Source organism: Mercenaria mercenaria, chromosome 4 (genome assembly GCF_021730395.1).
Source record: "Mercenaria mercenaria strain notata chromosome 4, MADL_Memer_1, whole genome shotgun sequence".
Taxonomy (NCBI): Eukaryota; Metazoa; Mollusca; class Bivalvia; order Venerida; family Veneridae; genus Mercenaria; species Mercenaria mercenaria.
In genome coordinates, this window is record NC_069364.1 from 39,540,597 (window position 1) to 39,550,778 (window position 10,182).

Consider the following 10,182-nt stretch of genomic DNA (forward strand, 5'->3'; position numbering starts at 1 on the left):
GCGGACCGTCTTGATTAAAGGAAACTGTTAGACACTTTACTTCACAAATAAAAGAAAAATATATGCCAGAGAGACCAGACATTGTTATTGCTTCATGTCCCCGACAGCCGTATTCGGAATATTGGTAATACATTTCATACAGGTCAATTTCCTTTGTTTTGTAAGCTGTACATAGCCGAATGCGTAACACGTTTTCCTGCATTAAGCTTAGGAAGAAAGTGCAAAATATTATATTCATACATTATAACATGCATGGTCTTGAACAAGAATCAAATATTTCTCATGCTCAAGATCACATCAAAAACGTATAATTTACTATTTGCAAATATGTTTAAACAATTAATGAGTTAATATCTTTGAAACAAAAATACGCTGAAAATATTACTTTCTGTGCTTATTCTGTCTTTATCATATATCTTACTTTAAAAAATACACACACACAAGAAAATAGTGCAGAAACAGAATCTGTAAAAATTTTGGCAGCATGCCGTACCAATCATTGGAAAGGGTTATTTATTTTTAATGTCATTTTGTATTTATACATCGTCTGTGTTATTCGACCGTCAGTGGTAATTGTAACATCTTGACAACTAAATTTTTACCTCAGGCTACGCACTCGTGCCAATAAAGATTTACTCTTGCGGGTAATAACTAATATAAAGACCCGTGGTCCCCATTTTAAAGTATATTTGATTGTCTAACTTTAGCCCTATAAAATTTAATAGTTTTTATCTTAATAGTGAAAATGAAAATACATTTACCTATATATTGTACTTAAGTTTTATTTACTGACGAATAATTTTTTGTTCTATGCTTATGTTTCCGAGAAGAAAAAAAATCAATCGGACTCGATTCCCTCTAATTCTAATATGGCGTAGTTGTTGTGTCATGAAATACGCATCTGTTGTCTGATGAAAGAAGTCCAAAGCAAATAGATTCAATTTCTTTTCCATTTTTATCGCACTTTCGTGTAGAACAAGTGCCTTAAACACCTTTTCGCTGCATGAAATGAATCGTTTCTTATGTTTATACTATAACGATGGCAAGTTTTTCAGATCGACACCGAAAAAGGGGTTGATACATAAACAAAAGCAAATATGAGTTTTTCAGGGAAGCAGGCCATCACTGACTGGCATTTCACTAGGAACTTATCAACCATCTATTTTCGTTCTATATTTTTTTCATCAATTTGTGATCAAACATTCACGAAGAAAGTCATCGTAAATCAGAACTAAAGTCTTCGTTTTTTATGTGAAACAATGAGGGATGTGAATTAGTGACTTTAACCTCATTGTATTTGTACGGACTACATTTATCGATGTGACGGCTTACATCGTTTAGTAACACGCGGAAATTCGCGAATCTAAGTTGTTTGTATTCGTCCATATTACGGACATGACGACCCAATATGGATAATCATATAATATAGTGCATCAGCGCAGTCTGGTCTGGATACATGATGTTAGCTAACCGGTTTCTCTAACTGCAATGAGGCTTTGAAAGCGAAAACAGAATGGTGCCTGACCATGAGATGCGCGGGATACGCAGGTTGGTTCTGGATCTATGTGGTCGAAAACTCTCTATGTTGGTATTTTAAGGGTGCGGACTCAACTTTTCAAACAGTTGTCTGGGAAACTTCATACTTGAAGTAATTGCATACAGTGGGATACTAATGTCACGAATGATTAAATGAGTGGGGTCATATATATCAGCCATATGTTTGTAACCTTGTTTGTAAAACAATGATGATACACTCCAGACTTAATCAATACAAATTACTTCAGGTTTTTAATTTCATTTATTTTTTTTTATTTTATTGTTGTTGTATTTTTACTTTTTGGTGGGATAAGGGTGGGGAGAAATTTAATATGCTTTAGATAACAGAAAAGACAGCAGTACTACCTTTATCCTTTATCAAATTCACTTATCATGATACTAATTAGACTAAACTTTGAAACAGAGAATTATGATAGTATCGCTATTCTTCTGACGTTCGGTTCTATTGCTTTATTGGCCTATCTTGCTGTTTCGTTCCTCATGTACAGAAAGTAATTAATGAATGGATATGAAATTTTAATGCTTTGGGTCGCTACCGTAAAAGATTGTATACTAGGATGATCGGTTTAAATTATTTGTGAATGATATGTTCTGGTACATTTAAAGTGTGTCTATCTAATTTGAGCAACATTTTATGACAATTTCATTTTAGCATATTGTGTTAGAAATTTATTTAATGAACAAAAATACCCATTATTTGGAGTTAGATCATCCCTAAATGTATGTTTTATCATTTTTATGAAATTTTATAATTACTTCCCTTTAATATGAAAGCATTCAAAAATACCTTTTCTTTTGATTTCAATATGATTTATAGTTTTACATTTACATTTGATAGTTATTGGGATATTCCAACAATCTGAACCTAAAGGCAGGTTTTAAAACAGTGTGTAGCTTCCGAATTCATTTATTTCAAATCAATCCTGGTTGCACATCCATGTTAGGTAAAGGGAAGGTTATTAAACAATTTTACAAAGACTTGCACTTCTGATGAATTTGCCCATCCTGATTTATAATTATGGTAATGTGAATCTTGCAAACAATATCTATTAGTTCTTCATTATTCACTCTATTAGCTAGAGTAGGTTTTATTAAATTTATACATATGCTAAAATAACTCTATCTTGGTTGGGCAACCGGGTGAGGAAAATCAAATTTTAAGGAAACCTCCTGTGAAAAATTCTAACATGTATAGTAAAAAGCATTCAGTGAACACAATTGAGTTTGCCTTTGCGACCAGTACAGACCAAGATCAGCCTGCACATCTGTGCAGTCTGATCATGGTCTGCACTGTTCGCTATTCAGTCAGTAAATGTTCAGTGAACACTCCTTCGAATAATAAATGGTATTGCCCAAATTGGATGATGGACCAGTTTAAGTGTAAATGATCATTTGTTATACTTTGAAACAAATCCATTACTTGATCAAAATCTTGAAAACCACTTTTAACCTGAGGTAAATGAATTTAAAGCACGCGTCTCTCCATATCAGTTAGTTTTAATGGAAAAGTGCATTGATGTGCAATAGTCAATGATATCTCAAAGACATCGTGTAATACAACTTTAATTTGTTGGAAAATAGAAAGGGAAATTACAAGAATTGTTTAAGAAGTTGTATTCAATCTTAACAAATAAACAAAAATCAAGCAAAAGACGTTTGTAAAACACATATATCAAGCATGATGGTCCCTCACAGGAGACAAGGCTCACCTTGACTTTGACCTTAAGTGGGTATAACTAATTCAAAGGAGAACTGCTGACACAAATGCAAAACAAGACTTCTTACGAAGTTTAGTTGTTTGTGGGATAGAAAGACCATTAATGTTAAAAGCCATTCATGCACATCTTTTAACCCATTATAGAAGAGTGTCCTCTTTAAAACATCCAATGATCAATATCGGTTTCCCGACTGACAAATGTTTGAGCATTAGACTGTATATGGAAACTACTTTCAATCGCTTAACGTTTATTCTAATTTGTGAATATTTTAGCAGTTACGGTTATATTTTTTTTAAGTATCTTCTTTTCATTTCTATGTAAAAGATTCATTCTAATTTCTATATTTTCTTGTTTCCAAATTTGTTTAAAAGCATCACCATCCCACATTGAGCATTTAGCAAAATTTAGAGGCAAATATAGCATAATTTTTTAATTAAGACAACTTAGTAAGACATCAATTCTGTCTTAAATAACAACATTTTAGGAAAAGATTTTAGTTCGCTTTGCGATACAGTTTAAGTTATAACTTATGTCACTTCTAAGTTCTTTCTTAATGATAAACCACTTAGAACGTGAGCTTTAATTAGTCATTGGCTTCGTCACATAACTTTGTCACTACTAAACTCGTTATTCTAAACATTGTAGGGTAAATAGTTTCAGTCGCATGTTCCCATGAGTGGTATGAAATGTTATAGCTTCAAACCTGACAGGTGGAACATTAAATTTGTTCAAATATTTATAAGGTACATTAATACGTTTCAGAGACAGAAATCTTTAAATCTTTAAAAGAATTGACGATCATTTGTTATCAACTGGAATAAACATTAGTTGTTTGTCATTTAGCATTTTATACTATAAGCATATAACACTTGGTATGTAGCATTTAGCATTCAATTTTTGGCATTTAGCGCTAAATGTTTTTCATATAGCTTTTGGTAATTAGCACGGCGCACTGGTCTTCCACAGTTTTCCACTTTGAAAAATAGGATTAGTTAGAACATCATGTTCAGTTAAAAGGGCGAATATCAATGAAATGGTATATGAAAAACATATATCTACTCTGACAGAAAGAAAAAAGAAATTTGATTCATTATAATTTAAAACAGTTATGTATTGATGCACTGCTTTTTATGGAAGGAAAGCAAGCACTCCCTTTGCACTTTCCAGTTATGTGATAAACGAAGGGATCAAGTTCAGTAATAACTTGTGATCAGTCAATTTAATGCATAGGAGCGTTCAACAAATAGTTAAATGCAACTATATATATAATTGTTTTTAGGTATCATTATAGGACATAATTGACATAATTTGTGCATTTAGCTGTTAAAATTACTAACAGCATTCAAACAAAATAGAAAATGGTTTCATATTAGTCTCGTTTTCTTCGAAGAAAATTACTTTACATGGTATTTTCGTAAATTGTCTGATATTTTCTGTCAAGCTTTAATTCGTCATTGTTTCAAAATAAAATAACAAATGGCTAGTAGATACGTAATATGCATAAGCATATAAGTTGGAGATTGTTGTTTGACGCTCAGATTTTCTACGAGAAAACTTATCGCTATAACTCAATGTATTGTCAACAAATAGAAAATCTTTGGATCATTCAATTTGGTTAAGCTAATGTAAGGGAGAAAATCCAGTTAAAGGGAAGGAACCGCTTGAAAACAATCGATTATCAAAGAAAGGGATACTCGACATTTCTCTTCTTGTTAAATTCTCTACGCACGTTTCGACCCATGAAGTTTCTCAGATCACATGCCCAATATCCACCTTACATATATTGCAATTCTTCTACCTAGGAAACGTGCAATATATGTTACGTTAAATGGTACATACATAAAACCTAGTAAAAAGGAGACTGAATATGCCAGTCAGTGGAAATCACCGTCCCTTACAAAGACACTTACTGGATAAACATAAAACAATACACATCATTTTATAGAAGTCAAAAGGTGAATAGATAATGCAAACTTCAATTTCCTTCTTAATTGCTTTAACTTTGCTTACAATAAAAGCGACACGAAATATATACAACATTTTTTGTTGGAAATAAATGTTGATCTTGATATATGTACAAATGTTCGTGAATCTGTATAATAGATGCTATATGATTGTAGAAAAAGAAGACGACGAAGAAGAAGAAGACGTTTATTCAATATTTATACAAATGTACACGTAACATACATTTGATGATGGTTAACATGACCCAGTGACAAAGCGCTTGACAAACTGAAAAGTTTTGTCGATTGAGGAAAAAGAGGTTTAAAGAGTATAGGTATAGTCATGAACCATACACCTTATTTCATAAGAAATGTTATGATAATTTAGATGGTTTAATAATTTGTGTCAACAAATAAAATGATCCGCAGAGAAATTAAATTGCTTCCTCGTCCAGCACATAAAGCTATAGTGCGAAGTAATTCTTCCACCACATCATTCTTTTAAAGAAATAAGATCATAAATCACGATGAAGGGACATATAGATGTTAATCGTGCAGACGCTTCATAAACAGTCAGGACCAATCAGGACCAATCTGGACAAGACGCAATATTCATGATTTATAAATATTAATCAGTGTTTGTGGTAAGTTATCTCATTTCAACAATTACATCAGACAGTGCTCATATATATGGTTATAGTGAAAAGCGTCGGCGATATTGGTCTATATCAAACTTGATAAGTAGAAGGATAAATTAATATATCATTCACACAAAAATGCTACAAAAATACGATGATGTTGATATGATACATGTTTTCAAAACACTACTGAGAATTTCACCATTTACAACTTAAATACCTTATTCTTGAATACAACTCAATAATAATAATAATAATAATAATAATAATAATAATAATAATAATAATAATAACAATAATAAAAATTAATGATAAGATATTTTATATATTGGGTATAATATATTTGGCTAAAATCTGTCTAACACATTGTCCTTTAAACACGATATTGTTAGTTCAATCATTAATACAAATGAGCACGATTGGTTAGAAATTTTGCAATCCGCACAACCCTAAAAATCTAATGTGAAAAAAGTACGATAAAACGTTGAAATACTTATAAAAAGCAGTAATATAGTAATTACATATACGTCACCATGAAACTAAATATTGGTAAAAATAAAGATAACATAAAGAAATAATAAAAAGCGAATTACATAAAAAAGAAGATTTCAAAGACAACGTCATTTAGCAATAAGACATATGGAAACAAGACCTGTTTGTAAAAATAACAAAATACAAATGCCCCCATGATGTATCAAGCAGCGTAACATCTATTTCTATAGGTGTTTTTTCTGTTGTTCATTTCAGCCATTTGTTTGGGTCATGTTATGTCTGATTTGACTGAATCCTTTGTTTGATTTTCTTAAGCAATATTCAAAATCTTTGGCTGGTAATTGTTCAAAACCTTCGTAACATGATGAAATAAATCCTCAAAATGTTCTTGGGCCAAAATGCAAAATAAACGTTTGCCGAACGACCAAAGACTCAAGATTAAAATTGTTGCAAGTACAACTCACTGACCTTGGAAAACATGAACAGCATTTACTAAGTTTGTGTCAAACGAAGAAATGCGGATAAGAATATTTGATCTGCATATTTGTTGTCAAAGATTGTAGAACCAGTCGCGTCCTGGGAGCGTATTGCGTCATTTGTTGCAATTACATCCGATATCGATCCTAGTTTTTAAAACAGCTTTCTTGATTGTGTAACTTTTGCATAAGTCCTCTAGCTAACGAACATATTCATACTAATATCTGATATAATGTTCATTGAAAGGAAAACTTTGTTACAAAGAAATATCTTCATCAAAAGAGAACCGTTTGTCCACTGCTTGTAAAAAGTGTTGCAATAAGTGAAGGTTGTAGTTAAGATGAAGTGAAGATATCCGACGTCATTGATTCATGTGACAAAAACAAGAAAAACGTCTCAATGGGGTTCATATATGACGATTACAATTATGCAGTCTTATTAGAATGACTTTTCCAGAAAACAACCCAGGGATATGTCTGGATAAATTGTGCAATCCTTACATCCACGTCGCAATCAGAGTAAGGTTAGGCATGTCTGCGCTCTAAAAGTACGAGCACATTTTTGTTAGATATTTTAATATTTAAATTCTAGTTGAGAGTAAAACATAATTATAGGATATGCTCTAATATTAATTAACACTTATATTTTAACATTTAGCACGAGTACCTCCTGAAACGTCAAAAAGTAATAATACTTATTACACAACTTAACTATTTAAAGATTGAAACAGAAATAATTACCAACGAGTATGTCCGAAAAGGGGTCGATACAAGAACAAGAGCAAATATGAGATTTATCAGGGAAGCACCATCACTGACTGGCATTTCAGTAGGAACTTATCAACCCTCTTTTTTCGTTCTATGTTTTTCATCAATTTGTGATCAAACAATCACGAAGAAAGTGATATTCGATAAATACTCGTAAATCAGAAATAAAGTCGTCGCTTTTTATGTGAAACAAAGAGGGATGTGAATTGGTGACTTTGACCTAATTTATATATGTACAGATACATTTATAGGTCAGCGGCTTACATTGTTTATTAAACATGGACATTCGAATTAAAGTTGTTGTATCGTCCAATATAGAATATAACGTATCCAATATGGGCACATACATACGCGGTCACAGGGTAATGTGAATCGCAGTCTGGAAGAGAAAATTAGGCATAGCACAAAGAAAATATGTTCGCGTGAAATAAAACACTTTTCTGTAATCGTAGAAGCTAATTATATTATTCGGTTTTCTTTGTTTGCTTATACTCGTAACACAATAAGCACTTGAAAAACTTATTTTCTGACATACATTTTCAACAGTTCTCTGGGAAACTTCATACTTGAAGTAATTGCATACAGTGGGATATTAATGTTATGACTGATTAAATGAGTGGGGTCATATATATCAGTAATTTTATGTAACCTTGTTTGTAAAACAATTGTGATACACTCCAGACTTCATCAATACAATGTACTTCAGGTTTTTAATTTCATTTATGTATTATCTTTTTATTTCATTGTTGTTTGTTTTTGTTTTTCTTTTTACTTTTTGGTGGGGTAAGGGTGAGGAGAAATTTAGTATGTTAAGACAGTAGTACTACCTTTATTCTTTATCAAAATCACTAATCATGATACTAAATTAGACTAAGACATTGAAAAGAGAATTATGAGTATCGCTATATCTTCTGACGTTCGGTCTATGCTTATTGGCTATACGTCATTTTCGATCCCTCATGTACAGAAAAGAAATTAATGAAAGGATATGAAATTTTACTACTTTGGGTCGCTTACCGTAAAATATTTGTATACTAGATGTCGGTTAAGTTATTTGTGAACTGATATGTTCTGAACTTTAAAGATGGTCAATCACATTTGAGCAACATTTTATGACAATTTCATTTTAGTATATTGTGTTAGAAATTTATTTAATGAACAAAAAGACCCATTATTTAGAGTTAGATCCCTAAATTTATGATTTATTATTTTTATGAAATTTTAATATGAAAACATTGAAAAAGACCTTTTCTTTTGATTTCAATATGATTATAGTTTTACATTTACATTGGATAGATATTGGGATATTCCAACAATCTGGACCTAAAGGCAGGTTTTAAAACAGTGTGCAGCTTCAGGATTAATATATTTCTAATCAATCCTGGTTGCAGAATCAAATTTTCAGAAGACCTATGAAAATCTTACATGTAATAAGCGTTCAGTGAACATAGTTACGTGTATATGATCATTTTTTATACTTCCAAACAAATCCGTTAATCAAAATCTGGATAATTACCTTTAACCTAAGGTAAATTGTTTCTAACTAAGCACAAGTCTCTCCATATCATTTAATTTTAACACAAAAATGCGTTGATATGCAATATCCAGCCATATCGCAAAGATATCATGTGATACAACTTTAATTTGTTGGAAAATAGAAAGGGAAATTACTAGAATTGTTTAAGAAGTTGTATTCAATATTACCTTAACTAGTAAACAAAAGTCAAGCAAGATGTTTGTAAAACTCATATACCAAACGTGGTGGCCCCTCACAGGAGACAAAATTCACCTTGCATTTGACCTTAAGTGCACTGGATATAACTATACTAATTCAAAGGAGAAATGCTGACACAAATGCAAGATAAGACTTCCTACGAAGTTTAGTTGTTTGTGGGATAGAAAGACCACACAGCATTTACATAAGATGGCATTTAATAACTAACGATAGTTGTCAAAGCCATTCATTCTCATTCCCAGCTTTTAATCCATTATAGATGGTTGTCCCCCTTTAAAACATTCCAGTGATCAATATCGATTTCCCGACTGACAAATGTTTGACCGTTAGACTATATATGGAAACTACTTTCAATCGCTTAACGTTTATTCTAATTTGTGAATATTTTAGCAGTTAAGGAAATATTTAAAAAAATCTTCTCTTCATTTTTATGTAAAAATATTTATTTTAACTATATTTTTATGTTTTTTATGTTTTCAAATTTGTTTAAAAGCATCACCATCCTACTTTGAGCATTTAGCAAAATTTACAGGTAACTGTAACATAATTTTTCAATTATGACAACTTAGTAATTCGTCATTTCTGTCTTAAGTAACAACTTATTAGGAAAGATATAAGATCGCTTTGTGAAACAGTTTAAGTTATAACTTATGTCACTGCTAAGTTCTTGTTTCAGATCACACTTATGAGTGAACTTAAGATTAGTGCATCTTTAATTAGTCATTGGTTTCGTCACATAACTCTGTCTCTATTGAAATATTTTTCCTAAACATTGTGAAGTAAACAGTTTCGGTCTCATGTTCTAATGAGTGGTAAAACATGTTATAGCTTCAAACCTGATAGGTTTTCAAATAT

The 10,182-nt window shown here is 31.4% G+C and overlaps 1 long non-coding RNA gene across 1 annotated transcript; it reads right to left on the reverse strand.

Moving 5' to 3' along the window:
• Positions 1-1,801: 1,801 nt before the first annotated feature.
• LOC128556735 (uncharacterized) lies at positions 1,802-8,880 on the reverse strand. Its single transcript, XR_008370807.1, has 2 exons — positions 8,420-8,880; positions 1,802-1,902 (listed from the first exon to the last, which is right to left on the reverse strand). It is a non-coding gene; the product is annotated as an uncharacterized LOC128556735 (long non-coding RNA).
• Positions 8,881-10,182: the final 1,302 nt, after the last annotated feature.